At 54.5% G+C, this 20,604-nt stretch overlaps 1 protein-coding gene across 2 annotated transcripts in view; it reads left to right on the forward strand.

Annotated features, from left to right (window-relative positions):
* Positions 1 to 372: 372 nt before the first annotated feature.
* ELFN1 (extracellular leucine rich repeat and fibronectin type III domain containing 1) overlaps positions 373 to 20,604 on the forward strand; it is a 104,347-nt gene continuing 84,115 nt past the window's right edge. Inside the window, exon 1 of one of the 2 annotated variants that reach the window (XM_038151355.1) lies at positions 373 to 1,219. The gene's annotated coding sequence lies outside the window, so the exon portion shown is untranslated. Of the gene's footprint in view, positions 1,220 to 1,284; positions 4,300 to 20,604 lie in introns of those variants that run through there. The other variant, XM_038151356.1, reaches the window with a different exon arrangement.

Raw genomic sequence — 20,604 nt, forward strand, 5'->3', positions numbered from 1 at the left:
CCATCAGTGTCACAGCTAGTCCCCATCCTCGAGCTCCCTGCATCACCTGGTGCTGCCCAGCTGGCACCAGTTTGGCCCACGGAGGTTCAGATTTGATGTGAGGGGTGGGGTGGCTGTCATGCACACATAGGGGACACACAGAGATGTTCACACAGGCTCACAGAGACACAGCCCTGTGTGGGTAAATACGGACACACAGACACAGCCCGGACCCTCCACCCTCCCACTGCACAGATACACCCCAAGACACCCCAACACACAGTCACACACCCCAAGACACCCCAACACACAGTCACACACCCCAACACACAGTCACACACCCCAACACACCCCAACACACAGTCACACACCCCAACACACAGTCACACACCCCAAGACACAGTCACACACCCCAAGACACGGTCACACACCCCAGCACGATCATCCCTGCACCCCCTCAGGGTGTCACCACACACACACACAAAGGCAGATGTCCCCGACTCGGACACTCACACCTTCACAAGCCCTGCACACTCACAGCCCCGCTCTCACAAGGCGTCACTCTCACAGGCAGTGTCACACACATGCGAGTGACACAAATACAGTGCCGTGTACACACGGTACCGCGCAGTGTCACACAGCCTGTGTCACAGTGTCACACTCTCGGTGTCACCCGCACACAGCCCCCAGCACCCGGTGCCAGCCCGACTCTGCCGGCCAAGCCGTTCATCGCTCCGGGCCGTCACCGAGCCCCGGAGAGCTCTACCGATCCGTGCCGTGCCGAGCCGGAACCGAGCCGAAGCGGCCGTGCTGAGCCGTACCGGACCGTGCTAGGCCGTAGCGAGCCGAACCATGCCGTGCCCCATCGCACCCCTCCACCCGGCCCGCGGCGAGCCGAACCGCGCCGTGCCCATCCCATGCCAGCCGAGCCGCGTCGAGCCGAGCCGTGCCGAGCGGTGCCGGCGGAGCCCCCCGGGCCTGGCAGCGCTGCCCGGCGCCGCCTGCACGGGCAGGGCTCTTCGCCTGACGCAGTGAGGAGCTGCAGCCCTTCTCTTCTCGGAGGCCGGGCTCCAGCGCTGGGATTTGCTCGGCTCCGGCTGCGTTTCCCTGCCCGCCTCCTGCCCCCGGCCCGCCCGCTCGGAAGGGCGCGGGGAGCCGCAGCCGCGGGTGCGTCCGCCGCCCATCACCGCGCTTCGGGGCTGGGCGCGCCGCCGAGCGCCGGGAGCCGCCTCCGGAGCAGGTAAACGCGCCCGCATCCCCCGCCGCAGCCCGCCCGGGCCCCCCCCGCCGCCCCCGACCCCGAGCGGAGCCCCCCGCTCTGCTCCGCTCCGGCCCCGCGCCCGGTGTCGCCCCGCCGCGGCGCCCCGCGCTGCCCGCCAGCCCCGCGCAGCCCCCGGTGGCCGTTCCGTGTCGCCAAACTTTTAGCGGCTGCAGCCCAGGCTGGGGCTCCGGCGGGAGGGGAGAGCGGGGCCGGCGGTCGGGGGAGCGGGGCGCCCTCCCCTCCGCGGGCGGGGAGTCCCCCGGCTCGGCCGGGGCTGCTGCCGCTGTCCTTATCCCCGGGGCGAGCGGGAGGTCGGGAGCGGAGCGGCTCCCCACGGCCGGGCCGGGGCCACGGAGCCGGGAAGCCCTCCGGCCGCTCGGCCCGCGTTCCCTCCCCCGCCCGTGGGGGATCCCCACTTCGGGGTCTCCCTCCCGGCGGGGTGCGCCCGAGCCGGAGCATCCCCCGGGGCAGCCCCTGCCACTGTTGCCTGCGGGAAGCCCCGGTGCTCCGGGGGAAGAGCCGGTGCCGCGGGCAGTAGCATGGCCTCGGGGGCAGGGGTCTTCCGCCCGGGTCACCACAGCGCCGCGCGGAGCGCTCGGACAGGGGAGACCGTCGCCCTCACCCCAAATAACCCCGGAGGCTGCGAACCTTGGGGTGGGAGCTGTGGCAGAGCCGCTCTCCGGCTCTGCTCCCCCCGCCCCCCCAATCCCTTCTGCATTCCCACGCCGGCAGTTGGGACCTGCCTCCCCCCACACGCGCTCCTTCAGCGGCTATTTCTGTCCTCGCCGAACGCGCCGCACACAGAGCTTTAATTAAAGAAAATTAGTGGAGGAGGGCGAGCGGGGGGGTGTCCGTGCTCCGGAGAGGGGGACGGTCCCCGGGACCTCGCCGGGTGCGACTGCCGTCGCTGATGGCTCGGGGGAGGCGGGGGGTAGGTGCCCGCCTGAGAGTTTGAGCCGCTTTCGCTTGGTTGGTTGTTGGTTTGGGTTTTTTTTTAGAAAAGGGCGGCGGTGGAGGTGTGTGTGTGCGGGGGGGTGGTACGGACGACGCGGGAACGCGTTCCTTCCCGGAGGGTGTGTTGCAGTTTTAATTATAATGACAGATGTTGCCGTAAAGTTCCGTCTCGGTTCCTGAATACAAGCAGATCACGAAGCACCGGCAAACTCGCCCGTCGGACCGGGCACTCGCCCTTCGGCGCAGCGGAGTTGCTAAAGAATTTTTTTGGTTGCGTTTTAAACGAGGCTCGGCCGGCTCTGGGGGTCCTCGGGGCGGCGGCGGGGCGGTGCGTGGAACCCGGGGATGCCCGGGAGATGCGGGCAGCCTCCGCTCCCTGGGCAGGATCCCTCCAAGCGGCCCAAACCCCCGGCGGTCCCCAGTTCTCATCCCTCTCAATGTGGAGCGTGGCTACTCGTCCCGTGCGCGGCGGGAGCCGCCTGGCAGCCCGCTGCTGGGGGGATGCCGGGGTGTCCCCCCCGCAGCCCTTTCCTCCTCCAGCTCTCCCTGGACAGAACCCTCCGCACCTCCGCTCATCCCTGCCTCTCCGGCTCGGGCAGCCCGGGGGACCTGCGGTGCTGCCCACGTCCAGGCTGTGATTTGCAGCCCCGGGAAAGCCCCGCGGAGGGAGGGGACGGGGGGGACTGGCATCACCAGGCTCCCTCGGGGCAGAGCCGCCGCTCCCGCCTCCCCGGCCGGGGACTCGCCTCCTCCCGTCAGCTTCGCGCGTTCCGCCGCCGGTTCGCGCTGGATTAAATATTTAGAAGTTTGCAGCGGTGAATAAAGCGATGGTTAATAGAAATTGATGGCACCGATGCAAAGGGGGTGGCACCGGCGGCAGGAGCGGCGCGGCTCAACGGGAGCGGGCGGGGCGCTCCTGGGAGGGTTTTTAAGGGGTTTCACCCCAAGTTAAGGGTTTATCGGTCCGAATGCTGTGGCAGCGCCAAAACCCGGGAGCTGCTCTTCACGTTTCCGACGATGTCATTTAAAGGCGTGTTTTTTCCGCCCTGCCTGCCTGGAAAGAATAACCCCCTGCTTTCGCAGAGACGAGGCAATCCGCTCGAATTTAGCACCTAAAACCCCCCGTCAGCACCTCCCGCCGTGCTGCCTGACACCATGCAGGGCTCCCACTCCTCCAGACCCCCCGGGTTTGCCATGGCAGCGGGGGCAGTGGGCAGCGGGTGCTGTAGGCAGGGACTTGGAGCGTGTCCCCAGCTCCCCGAAGTGCAGCGCTGGGCAGTGGGGGGACCAGGCTGGAGCAGGGATGAAGTTTGCCCCATGACCTGGAGGAGCGAGCGGCCCCCGGGGTGGGGGCGGCCTCCGCAGGGTGGGGTGGGAAGGACACGGGGCTGACCGGGTGGCCGGGGAGCCCTGGCCCCGCACGCCGGCCCCGGCGCCGCGCTCCGAGCTGGAGGCAGCGCTTGTGTCAGCGGCGGGGATGGGCAGCGCTCGGCGGGGCGGGATGCGGTCCTGGCGCGGCTGCGGAGGCACCGGGAGAGGGGGAGGAAAGACGAGCTGGAATAGGATGGAGGGGCGAGCAGAGAGGGAAAGAAAGGGCGAGGGTTGCCCGGGGAGCGGCCGGGAGTGCGGGCCCTCTCCGCAGAGCCGCTGCTCGGTGGGAGCCAGCGGCGACGGCCGTGGGGATGGGGAAAGCGGAGGGCAGAGCGGAAAGCCCTGGGGCAGACCCGACACCACTGCTACGGGTGCCAGAGACGGTCTGTACCCACCGGGGCGGGTCGGTGCCGTGCCCACGCCCGCCCACGCCCCTCACCCCGCGCTGGGGGACGCTCCCCCGGCCCGGTGCTGCCCACGCGTGTCCCAGCCTGGCCGCCGCTCCGGGCTGGGGCAGCGCCGCTCTGTGACAACAGAAAGTGGCTGGAAAGGGGCGAGGCGTCACACGGTCTGCCTCCGGGAGGCAGGGAAAGGCTGAGGGACCGATGGGAAGGCATGAATGAATGAATCTCCATAAAGAGCCCCAAGCAGCAGGGAGAGGGAGAGAGGAGGAGGAAGGAGAGGAGGAGGAAGAGCCGGAGCAGGGCAGGCAGCAGCAGACGTGACGCCGGCAGGTAAGGGGGTGCCGGTGCAGCACGGCCCCGCGGTGCTCGGGATGGCAGGCTGGGGGGCACAGCCAAAGGGGGACAGGAGCTGCCGGGACCCTGCATGGGTTTGGGTATTTTTTTTTTTTTTTTTAGGAAGCATGTTTTCCTCCTGACTCCTTGCAAAATGTGGAGTCCCTAAACTTCCTAGGACTCCTTTCCTCCCCCGGTACTGCCGCCCCGAGCTCGCCGGCTTTGTAGGGCTCCGGGCAGGGGACCGGCGGGGACCGGCCCCTGCTCCGCACCGGGGCAGCCCCGAGCCGGGCCAGCCTGCCCGCTGGCAACGCCACTCGGCCGGGCGTCTAGAGTTACGTTGCCGGGGATATCCAGCTTCTCCCGCGGCCCCATTGCTTTCGGGGCTCAGTGGGGAGCTCCTCTCCCCCCCGGTCTCCATCCCCCTTCGGCGCTCCGTCCCTGCCGTGGTTACATAAGGCAGAGGAGCCCGTAGCCAGCGCTGACGCGGGCCGGATCATCGGGATCGCACCCAGGGATGCCCAGAGCTGAGCTCAGCCTTGTCCGGCTGCTCGCCATCCTCGGTCGCTTCTGCCCCGCTGCCCGCGCTGAGCCACCCGCTGCCTGTCCCTGCTTGCTGCGGGGACTGTGCGGCACAGGTAGCCCTACACACACACAGACACCGTGCCCTGCCCTGCCCTGCCCTTGGCTCCCCCGCAGAGCTGCCCCGCACTAACGCCGCTGGAACGCGCGCAGCCCTGGCAGCGCTCAGCCCGTCCCGTGGAGCAGCCTGGCTCCCGCAGACGGGCCCACGCCGAGGCGATGAACACTGGAAGTGTTTGCACACAAACACAGCGCTGCGGGCAGCACACGGGTCACGCTCCCGCTCACACGTGGGATGGTGCTCGCCCGGGGCTGGTGCTCGCCAGGGGCTGGTGCTCGCCAGGGGCTGGTGCTCGCCGCTGGCGGCTCGGGGGTGCTGGGTGCTCTCGTGGTGCCGGACGGGGCCGGCTCCCAGCCCGGGCAGGCGCTGGGAACTGTGCCGGGAACGCTGCAGGCCTGGCAGGGCAGCCCTGGCTGGCTGCGGTGGGCAGCTCTGCGGCTGCCCGCAGCTTCCCCCTCCCTGACCGAGGTGCTCCGAGCAGGGATCAATAATGCCTTTCTGATTGGCTTCAGTTCCCCATTCAAAGTCACTGCATTAGGACTTGATTTTTCTCCCCTTTGACTCCTGGCCAGATGAGATTGTGAATTTGGCTGATTTCAAGCTACTGGGGGAGGGAAGAATCATACAGCGAGCGAGAGAGAACTGAAATATCCTACAGGATCCCCTGGAGGGGAGAGAAATCAGGTCTAGATAAGAGCTTGTTCTCCCTGTCTGGCTAATGCTTCCCTGTTTGATGATCAGAAAACACAAGATCTAACCTCTCACCAGGATGCTTAACTGTGAAAGGTCAGGCTTTTGGCTTGTTCTAGGTGCAAGGTTTGTTCCTGTCAGCTGTGGATTATGCATTCCAGTTCTCCTGTCTATGCTAAACACAGGAGAGCACGATGCATGCAAACAGAAGGACGTGGTCAGTGATTCTGAGGTTTAGGAGTTGAGCTCTGGGTGTAACACTGAGGTTGGAGAAACTGTGATGGGGACAGGGCACGAGGACCATGCCCTGCAGAGCCCAGGGCTGTCCCATCTGTTTGTCAAGTCTCAGCCCCATCCTTGGGCAGTTTTTTCCAATACTTTTTTGTATGTGCTGGGGATAAGTGAGTGGGTTGTGTCAGTGAAGCCCTGCATTCCAGAGGGACACAGAAAGCAGCGGCCAGGAGCATCCCAGCCGTGCTGGTTAGGGTGCTCTTCCCTGCTGGCTGCTCCAGGACCAGGATTTCATGCTGAGAGAAGTCCCAGCAGCACAGCATCACCTGCAGCATCCCAGCTGCCAGCCCTTGTTGTGAATTGGTGTTAGCTCCAGGTAAAGCAAAAGCCTGGGATCGCATGGTTTGTCAGCAAAGGGCGCTGGGAAGTCTGGCGGAGCAGAGGGACTTGTGAAGGAGCTGTTGCAGGGCGGTGAGGAGCCTGAGGAGGAGAGGATGTGGGGCTGGGGGCTTGCTGCAGGGAAGCTGTGCTGTTCTGGGCAGTGGGGAGGTGGCTGTGGAGTCACCAACAAGGCTGTGAGGTGCAGGGCTGAGGAGATGGGAAGCTGCTGTGGAGGCTGTAAAGGGGGGTATGAGCAAGGAGCGCAGCCTTGAGTGGTGTTTGGCATGATTTCGTGCAGCTGCTGAATTTTCTTGGTGTTGCAAACCCAGGGCTTGGGGAGGGTTGGAGTGAGCCCGATGTCAGGACAGTGTTGGGGTGAAGTATTTGGTGTGGGGAGATGGAAATCTGATGGCCAGCAGTAAACTGGGCCCAGAGGAGGCTGATGAGGAGGAGAGGAGCTGTGTGGAGCTGGATGGGATGGCTGTGGAGTCATACACTGCCCAAGCTGTGGGTGAGGAGGGAGGCAGAGCTGTGAAAGCTGTAGGTCTGTGAGGACCTTGGGGTGAAGGGACTGGAGACCCTGAGCCTTGGTCCAGGGTGCAGACCAGTGCCAGGGGCTTGATGGGGAAAAAGAGGACAAAGCATGAAATGATTTGTGTGGTGTTATTTGGCTGCCGGAGTGGGGAGTGAATGTACCCAGCACGAGGGTTTTCTCAGTCCCTGAGGCATCTCTGTAATAGGAGCAAATAATAATAAATATCAAAGAAAGGAGTTGGGAGAGCTAGCTCCAGGTGAGGGGGACCTGGTGCCTCCATGCACCATGAGGAGCTGGGGCAGGAGGGTCTGGGGGAGGTGGCACTGAGGGTGCAGGGGGTTCATGAGCCTGGGTAGGAAGCTGGAGAGGTGGAGATGGGAATTGGTGTGGCAATGGCAGTAGCCCGTGAGAAAGACGAGTGTTTAAAAAACCACCTCAATAAACAAACCCAAAATGCCTATCAATCAGGGCAGGCTTAAATCTGTCATTTGGGCTTGGTCTCTGCACTGCCTGGTCTGGTCCCCTGTGCAATGTGAGGTTAAAGGCACAGTTAAAGATGGCCCAGTGGCTGTGGAACCAGGGCTCATGAGGAAAGCCCTCTGCTGATGGGAGTGTGGACAGCTCCCTCAGGGAGCAGAGCATCCCACATCTGTGTCCTGAGAGCTCCTTGTCCTCTCTAGGGACTGATGAGGGAGAAATGGGGTCCCAGGGCTGTGACCTCTGCTCCTCCTGGGTGGGGTCCTGCCCCTCTTGGGGTCCAAACCATCAGGGGATTGTTCTAACACACACATCATATGTGTTCAGGGCTCTCACAAAAGCCAAACAACCACAACTCTGCTGGCTCCCCCTACCCCTCTCTCCTTTGTGCTTAGAGGGAGTCAGTGGGCAAATCTCCAAGATCTTTTTTTTTTTTTCCTATTCCAGCATTTCTTTATGAGCTGGACAAGGGCAATCTCTGAACTCATTCGTATTTTTAAATCTGCAGGAATAAGTGTATGGAAATATATGTGTTTTACTGTATCAGCTGCTATCAGCTTTTAACTTTATTACAGTAAGTGCAGAGTTTTCGTGGGCCAAACTCATTCATTGGATTTAATGGAGTTAAACTGCAGGCAGATTTGGCTACTTGTTTGTGTATATCTTTGCAAAATGGACAGGCAGAGATCATAAAATTTTATACTCTCTATGGCATCTTTTAGGGAAAAGTCTTCCAATATGTTTTATAAACAGCATACATATTTTGCCACAGTGTATGCTCATACCTAACACAAGGCACTTTAGTGCTGCTTCTTTTTTCCCTTTCCCAGAGCTATATCTATGCATGTGAGCTTGGATTTACCTGCATTCTTTTCTCTTGCTCCTTTCCTTAGAAGAGTCTTTAGCAGTTTTAAACAATTTAACTGGATTTCTTTCTTTCTTTTGGGTGTATTTGTATCTCTTCCTAGAAATGGTAATAAGAACTCTAACCCTTGCTCTGAAGGGCTCAAAATGAGGGAATAATAATGTTTGTAAAGCCTCTTGCTAAATACCCAAAGCACTCCTAAACGATCCCAGCTGCAAATGCATGATCTCAGGATGTTTCACAGGAGCTGTGATACATTTGAGGGGCTGACTTTCCCCCCCGTCGCTTTTCCCTGAGATACTGTTTTCTTCTATTTTCACGATGTGATGGTATTGGTTTCTTCACCTATTCTGGGCTGGGTTTAGATCCTGCATGTGCAGGGTCTTTCCCAGTGTAATGTGGAGCAAACTGACACTTGAAGCTGTAGAAAAAATGTATTTCTAGGAGATGGATTTATTTTCTAATGAGGTATTTGATGTTTTTCCAGACTCTAAACAAATTAGACCCAGATCTGTGGCTGCAGGGCATTGGGAGGGGAAGTGGCTGATGAGCTGAGCTAATTAATTGCACTTACTTATGACTTATCAAATGGTGATCACCACCCCATATGGAGCACTTGAGTGTGTGGAATTGAGGAGAGAGGATATTGATATGTGGGATAAATGTAAAGCAGTGGTCAATGGCAAGGACATAAATAAATCTGGAGATTCTGGTGACATTAAAATAAATTGTGGGTAGTGAGGTATGAGAGAGACTTAATGTCAAAGGAACCCTATAATGTATTTATATTCCCACTCAGGATTTGCTGGGGTTTCTAAATAATGCATTAATTCAATTACACATTCTTAATTAGTGTTTTCTCAAATTGGAGCAACATCATTAATTTACTGCGTCATATTTTTATTTTGCTGGTGTGGTAAGTTTCATTTTCGACTCTTTCCCCTCTCTGGTTTGTGAGACTCATAACACTCAGCTGAGATGCTCATGGCACAAGCTGCAGCTTCTTTGGGAATACCAGTTTTCTGTATTATGATTTTTTAAAATATTTTTTTATGCTGACAGGCTGCGCAGCACTGACCTGACCCCGTAATAGGAGAAAGAGGGAGAAAAAGAGCCCAGATCTGAAGCAGCTCCTTTTGAATGCTGAGCAGCATCTGTTCTCCATAGAGCAGGGCGATATACAGCATGCTGGGGCAGGATTAGGCCCTTTGGGATACCCCAAATGGGATTATTTGATTTTTTTCCTCTCTGGAAACTCATGGTACTTGCAGGGATGGGTGCTCCCTGTCCCTCTGGGGTGAGTGTGACACACAGGGCTGCTCCTCCCGGCGCCTGGTGCTGCGCAGGGATGGGGGCACAGGGAGCTGTGTGCCACCCCGTGAGGCTTTTCTGTCACCCCATGGGGCTTGTCTGCCTGCTTCTACATGGGAAAGGTTGAGGGACAACACTTTTCCTGCTGTGCCCTTCACTGCTCTGTCTGCAGGGAGGATGTGCTCCCGAGAGCTGCTCTCGGGCATTTGTTTTTCGGCAGCTCCTGGAAAGCAGAGCTGGGTCAGTGGCACACGTGCAGGTGGGTGCTGGTGCCAGGGCTCTGGTCCTCGCCACAAGCCAGGCTTGGGGTTAGCACTTGCTTGAAACAAATGTATTACCTGTTTTTTTCAAGTTGTAGGATGGTAATTGATCAGGGAGACCGGCGCCAGCCAAGACTGCTCCCTCCACGCGACGCCTTCCAGACCAACGCTTGTCCCAACTTCGCAGCGAGCACTTTGGGCTTTTCTACCCCCCGCCCCATTTCTTCCTTTTAATTTTTGTTCCTGGCTTTGCTTCTCTTCCCCACCCTCTGCCCACGCTCTGCTCTCGCTCGGAGGCGAGCGGAGCAGCCTCCAAAGCCCCATTCATCACCGCCTGCTCGCCAGGCACCGGCAGCCGCCGCTCCATTGATTGACTGCGGCGCGGAGTGAATTTAAAATCATTACGCTCCTGAGACAGCTTTTAAATATGAGCAACATCAAGCCTGTTAAGAAGCCTTGTGAAAGGGTGTCTCCAGCCAGGGAATTCCATGTGGCACTGGGTGCTGTTTGGATCCAGAGGAGACTCTGCTGCTCTGGACCTCACGGGTGTCCCTGTGTGAGCCTGGACCACGCCGTGCTGGTGTGATGAGAGTGGGCAGGCAGCTGCTGGTGGAGAATTAAGTAGAAATATTTCACTGTAGAAAACACTATTGTGTAAAGCCATCCATCTGCTGCCTGTCTCATGCTTTGCATGAATTAATGAGCTGATTGATTAGGAGAACCTTGCAGGAGCCGGGTGAGGGAAATGATTCTTGTCCTCATGTTACAGGTGGGGGGAGCTCAGGGGTGCACAGGTTAAGATTAAGGTTTCCAAGCTGGGTTGGGTTTTTTTTTTTGCCATTAGTGAAGGCTATGGTCGAGACATTTGTCTGTCTTGTTTTACTGTTTGATCAGTCTGAGTTTTTGGATGTGTTTTGCCTTCAAGAGCAGTTGTAAGAGCTTGCTGTGGCTGCGACTCAGCCCCGGACAGTCTCTCTCAGGATCTGATCTTCCAGCGTGTTTGCGGCAAAACAGCAAAGTCTGCTGCAGCTCTTGGCTGTGGTGTTTGCAACCAATAGTGTCCTTTCTTTCTGCTGAGAAAGATAAACTCTCGCCATTGCTTACAATGCTGGCTGTTTAACACACTCTCCTCTTGCTCCACAGCCTTTACCAGTCAAAGCTTTCCATAAGCACCCCTCAGTTCCTCACAGTATCTCTCCTGGCCACCTGCAGCTGGCAGAGGCAGGTTACTGATGGCTGATGCATGGAGCATCCCTCTCCTCCACACTACGACGAGTGCAGCTTTTCAGGAATGGAGCATTGAGCAAATGTCACTCCACAGCCCCAAAAATCTATCAAAGGAAATGACAGTGGCTGTAAGCATTAATCATCCCGTATCATCAAAATAAAGTTGTTGCAATGGAGAATTGTCGAAGGATAAATGTCTTACCTTGGGCTCACTGCTGGTTCCTTTAATGCTGCTGGTTCACCAAGCAGGAGGTGGTAGTTGTGTGGCCCAGGGGCTCATCTTGTGGCATTATTAATTAACCCTTCCCTCTCCAGGGTAAACAGTTGGACAGTCTGGTTACCAGAAAAAGGCCTGGGACACTTGAGAAGTTGAAGGAGTTTCTTTTCATCATTGTGCTTAGAAATGTGTGCCTGGCCTGGAGTAAAAGCAGGGTTGTGTGGAGCAGCACTGTAGGGGCACTTCCCACTCACCCTTCTGAGCTCTCACTGCCTACCAAAAGAAGGGTAGATTTGTTAAAGCAATGCAAAAAAGGCAATGATTAAAAAAAGTTATTAAACATCTGATTTGCAGTGTAAAAACACCTGTTTCTGCTTTACTCCTGCCAAAGGACGGGGCTGGAAAGCAAACCCTGTAACCCTCGTGGTGGTCTCACCTGCTCAGGGTGAAGCAGGTACAAAGGCTGATGTGGGCACATATCAGGAGTGTGACAGACACGGCTTCAATCAGGAGCAGTGGGATGAGGGATGGGCTGCTGGTGGATTGACTGCTGGGGTGAGGGAGGCACTGCAGTAGTGTCACTTCCAGCCGCCGTCTCCTGGGGAAGGTGGTGCTGAACAATGAATTGCAAGGTCTGATGTGCAGCCCAAGGGGGATGGAGAGCTGCTGGAAATCTCTTTGTGTTTAAAATCTGGGTGTGCAAGCCAGTCTTTTGTGTTTTCTGGCACCACTTAACTTCTCTGCTGCCTGGGTTTCAGCCTCTGTCCGCAGGGGCTGCAGGGACCTGGCCCGTGCTAGGAACAGGCTGTGCTTTGCCAGCTGTGCACAGAGCAGGACACTGAGGGGGAATGGAGTGCAGCTCTGCCTCTGCCCAGCTCTGCTCAGCAGGCAGGTGGGCCTGGAAATGAGGGCTGCACATAAGGTGGATGGGGATTCACACAGCCCCTCTGGTGCTGCTCACCTGTCCTGGCTCCTTTTTTACATTGTCCATGGAAATGCTGAAGCCTGGGCTCAGGAAAATGCAACTGCTTCTGGAGAACATCTGAACACCACTGAGGAGCAAGGGGAAAGCTTCAATAAATCAACACGTTTCAACCTCTGTCCCAGTTCACAAAGGAGCAGAAATTGGGCTGTGGAGTTTGTGTAACTGCTTCATGTATAAAGAAAAAAAGGAAAAATAAGCCTGTTGGATGAGATTCTAAAAGCTTCATGAGAAACCATATATTCATTTAGGTTGGAAAATAGCCTAAAAGACAAAGTCCAGCCATAATGCTTACAAGCAATGTGAACATCACGGCCCCATCCAAATTCAGAGAAGCTTCTCTCATTGTTTACTGTGTGGGTCAGTTTGTTAATCTTGAGATTCACTGGTGGACTTGATGATCTTGGAGATATTTTCCAATGTAAATGATTCTATGATTCTCCAACAGTTCTGCAGAAAAGTCCTCTTCTACATTAAAATCCTTTCCAGTTGTGAGCTGGCTTGTAGGTTCTCTAATACCACATTGGCTTTAAGAAAAAGCCCCAAACTTTCTGCATGGCTTTTCCCCCTCTCTGTCAATAAAGAATGGATGATTCATGTTATGATTTTTTTAGTCCATTCTAGTCCCAGTCTTAACAAAATAGCCATAAAACAGCATCAGCTTGCATAGCCCTTAGGACAGCACACTCTCTTTTGCACTGGAACTCTTATTTGTGGGGGTAAACAGAATAACACACTTTGTTTTAATGAGGCTGGCTTGGGAATTAAGTGTGTGTCACTTATTGATCTTGCTTTTTCTCCCTATTTATTTTGAAAAGCTGTTGTCTTTATTTTCAGCAGGTGAAATTTGAAGTGTTGCTGCAAATGCTGACTTACTTCTGTGGTTTAGATGGCAAGCAGCTCCTCAGAGCCAGGGCTTGTAGGGTCCTTGGAGGTGCTGAGTTACAGGTAACCTGTCCTGCACGCAGCTTGATGAGAGCCAGGCATGGGAACCAGATGGGAAATGACCTCCCGAGCTGGTTAGGTTGTCTGTGACCATCTGAGAGCCCCTTACCTGTCATCAGAATGATATCCAGAGGGCTGGCAGCTGCACTCAGTGGGTAAACTGGAAGTGAAGGGACAGGCCCAGGGTTATCTGGGGTGTCAGTACCAGAGCCTTGCTGGGACCAGGTCCTTCAACACCTGCTTCTGCACTACCCACAAGACTTCCTTGCTTTCTTTGTCCTTAGTTCTGCAGTGCAAGGAAATTTTTGTTTAATTTTAAATGTTCTCCTAAATCTTGGTGACGGCAGATTGACGTAAGCGTGTGCTGGATCAGGGCCTGTTCTCTAATGCATATGGATGTGGACACAGCTGTAAGCCTTCTCCATCTCCAGGCTTCTGCAGGGAAGGGAGAGATCTTCCCTCCGTGCCCATGGGCGTGTCCCCTCTCCCCCTGCAGCAGGGGCAGCAGCTCTGGATGCCCTAGCCTCCAGTGTGAGAACATGGGCGTGAATCCATGTGAGAACTGAATTCACTGAATCCTCCATGTGAGAACATGGGGGTGAATTTGGGTAGAATGGCTGGTTGCTTGGCTAAGTCATTGTCCATCAGGGCTCCTGGTGAAGCCTGCGTGTGTGTGTGCAGCCTCCTGGGACACTTGGGAGCTGGGCATGGCAGCAGGGAGAAAGACTCTGTGTTGTGGTTGCATCTTCCTTGGACCACAAAAGCTGGGAAATTCCTTCAAGCCTGATGCTCTTGAAGGTTTCGGGTGGTATGTCAGCACATCAGCAGCAACATTGCACGTTGGCCATGTCTTGTGTGCCAGCTTGCCCAGGGTTTTGCTCCTGCTGGTGTCACCAGCAGCCAAAATGTGGCTGGTGCCTTGGGGTGGGAGCAGCAGCTCCTGGAAAGGGTAGCACAAACAGGCTGGGTCAGATGGCAAGGCAGGTTGTGTTCATCCCAGCTGGTCAAACACAGACTGGAAAGCCCAGGCTCTGCATCTCCTCATGTGTGACATCCCTCAGTCACGCCATGGCCCATGTGCTTGCTCCAGAGAGCACAAGCTGCTGCCTCATCCCACTGCAATATCTGCAACATCCAAGGGGGCTCCATCCATTTACCAGCATGGATTGTGCCCAGGAAGCTCCTGAATCAATCTGGATGCAGCCTGATGAACCTGCAGGGAGAATATTAAAGGAAAAAACAGTGGTGGAGAGAGCAAGTCAGCCCAAGTCTGTTTATGGCGATTCCATCTTATTTAAAAAGGATAGCAAAGTATAAACCATTTAAATATTTCATCTGCAGAAGAGCCCTGAATGAGTTTGTACTACATGTGCATGTGTGATGAATGAGTGGGGATGGCAGCAGGAGCAGCAGTGAGCACCAGCCTGCTCAGGCCCATGTGCATGTGGGGGAAGTGGTGGTGCTGGTTAGAGTTTTTCACTTAGAAAGGGAATTCATATTTTATTCTTTTGTTGGTGAAAGTTATCGCTGTCTTAACAGGTTGGGTCTGACTATCTGAAGACAAGGGCCTCATCCTGCTCCTCGGTGCTTTCTGCCTGCTGGGTGCCTGGTGACTCTGGAGGACGCTCAAAATAGCCCCAAATCAGAGCTCTGCCTGCCCAACCTTGTGGAGAGTCACGAGATCACTGGTGTAACTGGGAGGAGAATTTGTCCTTCTAGCTTTAAAAATAGCTGTGTTTTCTTTAATGGCATTTTCCTTGGGGCAGCCAGGAGCTTGCAGGAGTGCACAGCCCAGTTGAGGTGCTGCTGAGTGGGAAGACACCCCAGTTAATCCCATTTCTAAACCACATTTGTCCCTAAAAATGAACCAAACCAAGCTGGATTTCTTCTTCCTTCCAAATTTTTTTTATTTGACTGGCTTCCTAGAGCCAGATTGATGATGTTTCCTCTGTGAAAAACGCTCTCTGGTATAACTAAATAGGATTCTGTAATCTGCAGCAGCTGAAGTGTTTAGTTAGGGTCCAAGGGTGTGTTTTTTTCATCCCAACTCTGTCCTCCCTCACCCAAGTGCGGGGTTTCGAGCGATGAGCGATTTGGGGCTTATCTCTGGGAAGTGCCGTGAATGCCAGACCCATGCTTACACCAGGAGAGAAATGCATGAATTTTTCCACATCAGTAGGAGCTGGAGATTTTGCTAAAGGTGTCTCCAGCTGCAGGGAGCGAGATATGGCTCCACTGGAGAGCTGCGGAGAGGCAGAACTGAGTGGAAAATTTAAATGTGGATTTAATGCCTCAGAAAGCCATCTGTAAGGGAGGTGCAGGTGCTGGCTGGCTCTTGGCCATGCAACAGGTCACTGGGGCTGGCTGGTGGTGAGGCTGCTGAAGAACAGGCGTGGTGTTTAATCTGACTTGGGAGATGTTCATTAGGGAGCCCTGGGCTGTGGCACAGCCCAAGGCCGGTGATGTGCCTGTGAGTGCTCTCCATGCACTGCTTGCACAGGGTCTGGCTGTATCAGCTGCTTGTGCCCCCGTTTTTAAATGAAAAAAGCTGCATTGAAGGTTGTCAGGACCTGGGATGCAGATGGACAGACTGACCACAGCAGGGCAGGGGATGCAGTTGCCTTCCAAATTCCAGCCTCTGCCTGTGTGTGCTGAAGGAAAAGGAAAAGCAGTGAGTACGATCTGTTTGCTGCCCTGTTGGATGGTGAGGCAGTGGCTGAACCTCTTAGCAGACACTGCTCAGCACTTTTGTGGAGTTACAGGGTGCCTTGGTTAAACCCCAGCTCTGTATGGACGCGGGGCTGCGAGCTGCAGCTCCTCCTGCTGCTCATTCCATTTTGGCACAGAGGCTGTGCTGGGCATTCTGGTGTCCAGGGCAGGTCTGTGCAGAGCAAACCCACGCTGGGAGGGAGCATCACCTCTGCCCTGCTCAGTGTCTCAGGGCTCAGAACCATCTGTGCTCACCCCAGCACAGCAGGGTCGTGGTCAAGGTGCAGCAGTGCCCTGTTTGGGGGTCCCTGCAGCCCCCTGTGCCCCCAGCCCTGTTGCTGCTGGCTGCTGCCCTGAGCATCACATCAGCCTTGCCCCTGCCCGTGCCCCCTCCTCACACCCACCGTGGGGTTCTGTTGCCCAGCACGTAGCTGATGTCAATGTGTAAAACAATACTTCAGCATTACCCAGTGAAAACACAGACAGCATTGTACAGCTGGGAGCAACATTGATTGAAGTGATATTTAATCCAAGGAAAATACATGATACATAGTCTAGGATTCCTCACTTATCCATCATATAATGCAGTTCATGGGGATTAAATATCCCTCCTGTAAAGTTGGTTGAGATCAGTGTTATTATTTGTTTTGCAAATGATCCTGACAGTGATGCTGAGAGCTATTGATTACCAATGGTTCTTTAAAAATTACCATTATACTGCAAATTACAAACCTTGGGGGTATCCAGTTATATGATAATGGAAAGGCATTGGTGTGTAATGACACATGCATCATAACAAATTTGCTCTGGCTATATAATGGAGATTGAAAGGGACATGATTTATGACCAACAGGATTAGCTGCTTGCCATGATACATCTGAGGTAACGTGACAACTGTCTGGTTGTTCATTGTGGCAAGAAGTTCTGATGATTAGAACAATTTAGAAATAAATGAAGGAAAAAAAATAAAAGCAAAATCTCCTCTACCTTTCCATTTAAAATACGTAAACCACTCTTCTAATTAATAAATAGCAAAACCACCTCCATCACTCTCCCAGGAGCTTCCACAAAGCCCTGCACAGGTGCAAACCAAGGCTGCCAGTGCTGGTGGAACTCCTGGGTTTGCCTGGAAAGCCTTCAGAGCTTCTGGCCGTGGCTGTGATGGAAGTGCAAACAAGATCCCTGAATCTGCTGGGAATTTCAATGCCTGTGTGCCCTTGAAGCCAGTGGAGGACACTCGTGTTGAGTTGTGTGCTCTCATTCCTGATGATGAATGCCTGATAACACAACTGCTTGTCTTCCAGGCTCTCCTGGTGTTTCCCAGCTCCCTAGCTGAGGACTGAATACTTGATGTGTTTGAGTGGAGCCTGAGGGCTGCCTCAGCCTGCAGTGGCTTCAGCAGACTCACAGGAGCCTTGCCTGCTCTGGGGGCAGAGCTGGGTGCTGTGACCTTGCCCTGTCATCCTGGGATGGCACAGAGGGCTGGTAGGAGGATTTTGCATTCAGGAAGGTGTGTGGTGTGAAGGTTAACTCCTGTGACCATCCTGTGCTCCGGGCATGCTGCAAATACCAAATGCCAGCAATGCAAACAAACCTTTTCCTCATTAGCCAGCTGATCCACAGTGGAGCCCACAGGCAGCAGGGCCTGGGTCTGTGCTCCTGGGTTAACATGCTCAGCTGGGCATGGTGAAATGCATGTCCAGGAGCCAGTGCCAGCAGAAGCGCTTGAAAAACAAAAGGGAGGTAAAAACAGTTTCCCTTCTTCACCAGCACCTTCTCAGCACCTTTTGTCATGAAGTTGTGTGTTGTACTGAGAGTCACCAGGCTGCCAGTGTGGAGAAATACCCATGGACAGGAGTCCCCCTCCACAGACACTGCTTTACTTTTGCCCTGTGCTCTTTTATTCTTTGGTGCTGCCATAGTAAGGACACTTGCCCAGTAATTTCTTTAAAGAACTTTAGCACTTGATAACGGCACTTCAGATGGGGGAAGAAAGGGGTGCATCCTTGTTTAGGTGTTATTCTGTACAACAACTGAAGATCCAGCTCCAGCCTCCCACGAATCCCAGTAGCTCACCTGGAAGTGGGATGGAGGAAGTTTAAAATAATAGAAGGCAACTTGGAGCCCACGTGCACTCATGGTTGGTGGGAGGTGAGTGCATCCCTGAGCATGAGCAGCACTGTGCTGTTACCCACCTTATCCAGAGGAATTACTCTCTGCCTGAAGTGTAAGCAGTGTCCTGGGATGAGGCTGCCAGGCTTCCTCCCTGGGTGAGGAGGAGCAAGGGCTCTTTGAGACCACACCATAGAAGCAGTTTGTGATATAAAAATCAGGGCAGAGTAAAATTCTCCTTGTGGAAGTGCTGGCCCTTGACTTGCAATGAAGCACTTGTGCTTTTTACTCAGCCCAAGTCCTCTGCGGGTCCCCATGTGCTGCACCCTGTCTCGTGGCCTGCTCCTGTGTGTGCTGTGCTTCAGGGGTAATCAGCAGCTGCAGAGATGCTGTTTGTTACCAGGGGAGGGGCACGTGCAGAGGGGGCTTGGTTTTTCCAATAAAAATAAAATCCCAGTGTTTTGTCAGTACTTCCTAGATTCATAGAGAGTTTCTGCTTGTGTAGACAGAGAGCTTTCCAGAGGAGCTGCAGTTTCAGGATTCTGGAGGAGGGTGAACCAGGAGGGGAGGACTCTGGGACTGTGAGCTCAGTTTCTTTTTTGAAGCAGGACTTCTGCCAGTGGTGACTCAGGTTGGTGTTGACTTTGTCTGGACAAGTCCTAGAACTCCTCCCAGGGTGGATATGGGTGTTGGGCTGACTGCTCCGGTTCCTGCCTTTCTTGGGGGAGCAGAGGTGTTTGGGGGTACAGGTCATGGCTTCATCCTGTGACTGCAGACCCAGTGTGAGATCCTTTGGCACTTCAGAAAGAAGGAGGAGTGAGGACCTGAGCTGGAGAAGTTGTAGGGCGTGGGAGAAAGGGCTGGTTTTGGCTGTTTGTTCATCTTCTTTATCACTCCCAGCTGAAGCTGGGTCAGGGTACAGAACTGGACAGGAGATGCCCTTAGCCAGAGCGTGCCTGACCTCTGCACAGATGTGCACAGACATGAATGTGCTCAGGAACGATGTTTTCCCCACCAATACCTTTGTAGATGACCTGACCTGATGTCTCTGATCCAGGCCCTCCCAGGTGGGAGGGCTCTCTTGCAGGAACTCTTTGACTAGCAGACACTTCACAGTGGCTCAGGGCAGGCTGGAGTGGGAGGAAGAGAGCCCTTGTTCCTCTCAGCTGCTCTGGGTTGGGTGGATCTAAAAGTAGCAGGTATGAATGCAACTGTCATTACCTTAACGCTTTGTATCACAGCTGGAGTGGGACAGTGTCACACGTATGGATTCTGGGAGGTCTTTTCATCCAGCATTGTATCACATTTTATGACAAAAATCAGTGTAAAGTGGTTGTGGCTGAGCTGTGTCCTTCAGCCCTGGCTGCACAAGTCACTGAGTCAGTGTGCACAGCAGCAAAGCCATGCCTGATTCAGGAGGGACCTCAGGGTGACACAGGGGACAGAGGGGCCACACAGCTGTCACTGCACTGCGTGAATCAGGTTGGTTGGGTGAAGGTGGGGAGTCCCCCCTGTGCCCAGAACACTCTGGGCAGAACCTGCTCTCCTTAGACCAGCATCACTGGGGTTGTGTTGTGTGAGACACATATTGGGACAGGATTTGCTTCTCCTTGGAGGAGTTTATCTGGTAAATGTGGGTATAGAAGCATTTCTGGGTGGACTACCCCACCCTGGACCACTGCCTGTCCTTATGTGAGTGTCAAGCAGCCCCTTCCTGCTCTGATAGCATCTCCCTTGCTGGGACAGAGTGGGGCAAAGGGAGCCTCAGGGACCATGTGGCCACGGTTTAGAGAAGTTTGTAAGGGATTTGATGACAGCTTAGAAAATCTTCCTCCCTCTCCTGTGTGCTTTCCATTATTTCTTTGCCATTGTAATGAAAGTCCAAGTGCTACACAACTGCAGAGATCCTGACATTGGAGCAGCCAGCATGCACCATTTCTCTGGAAGAAAGGATCCATCCAAATGGTTCCTTTATGTCATGCTCTAATTTTGCTGCTGTTGGTTTATTTTTGTTTTTGGCTTCTTTTATTCACGGTATTCTTAAAACTTCCCTTTCAGGGCTTAACAGCTTAACCATTTCAAAATCATGCCAAGCGGAAATGTAGCATACGATTTTCTCACTAAACATTGTGCTGATCGCTCAAATGTATTCTGGATTTGTGGAAAAGCTGCAAAAAACTGGGATGAAAGAGAGTGAGAATTAGCACTCAAATGAAGAGCCAGGTCTTTGCATGATTGGGAAAGGTCTGTGGAAGCAAACAGAGTGCTCCTGGTTACCTTCTTGCTCTGCAGCATCCCACACTGGCATGGCTCACAGCAGGATTGGTGGGCAGGCAGGTGGTGAAGCAGAGGTCTATAGTCTTGAAACAGGTCTTAGTCCTGGTTGTTGGTCCCTGATACCTGAATTATGCCCCCGGCACTGCTACCAGATTCCTCTCTGGGCTTCAGCAGCTCCTTCGGTCTCTTGGGCCTCCCTCTCTTCTTCACAGGAAAGGGATTATAGTGCCAAAAATAGCCTGTTTTCCTAGGTGGGCCTCTTTGTGACTCTCTTCTGTGAAATACGTCTTTCTCCCTGTTCCTCCAAGTGAAATACAAAGGAGATGTGATTCACCAGCAGTGCTGATGTGCCAAGGCAGCAGGGAAGCTGCTGGTGTGCAAAGGATGCTTTGTACCTGCACATGTGCCCTTCTGACACACAGATCCCCTGCCTGGGCTGG

Source organism: Motacilla alba, chromosome 14, assembly GCF_015832195.1.
Source record: "Motacilla alba alba isolate MOTALB_02 chromosome 14, Motacilla_alba_V1.0_pri, whole genome shotgun sequence".
NCBI classification, from domain to species: domain Eukaryota; kingdom Metazoa; phylum Chordata; class Aves; order Passeriformes; family Motacillidae; genus Motacilla; species Motacilla alba.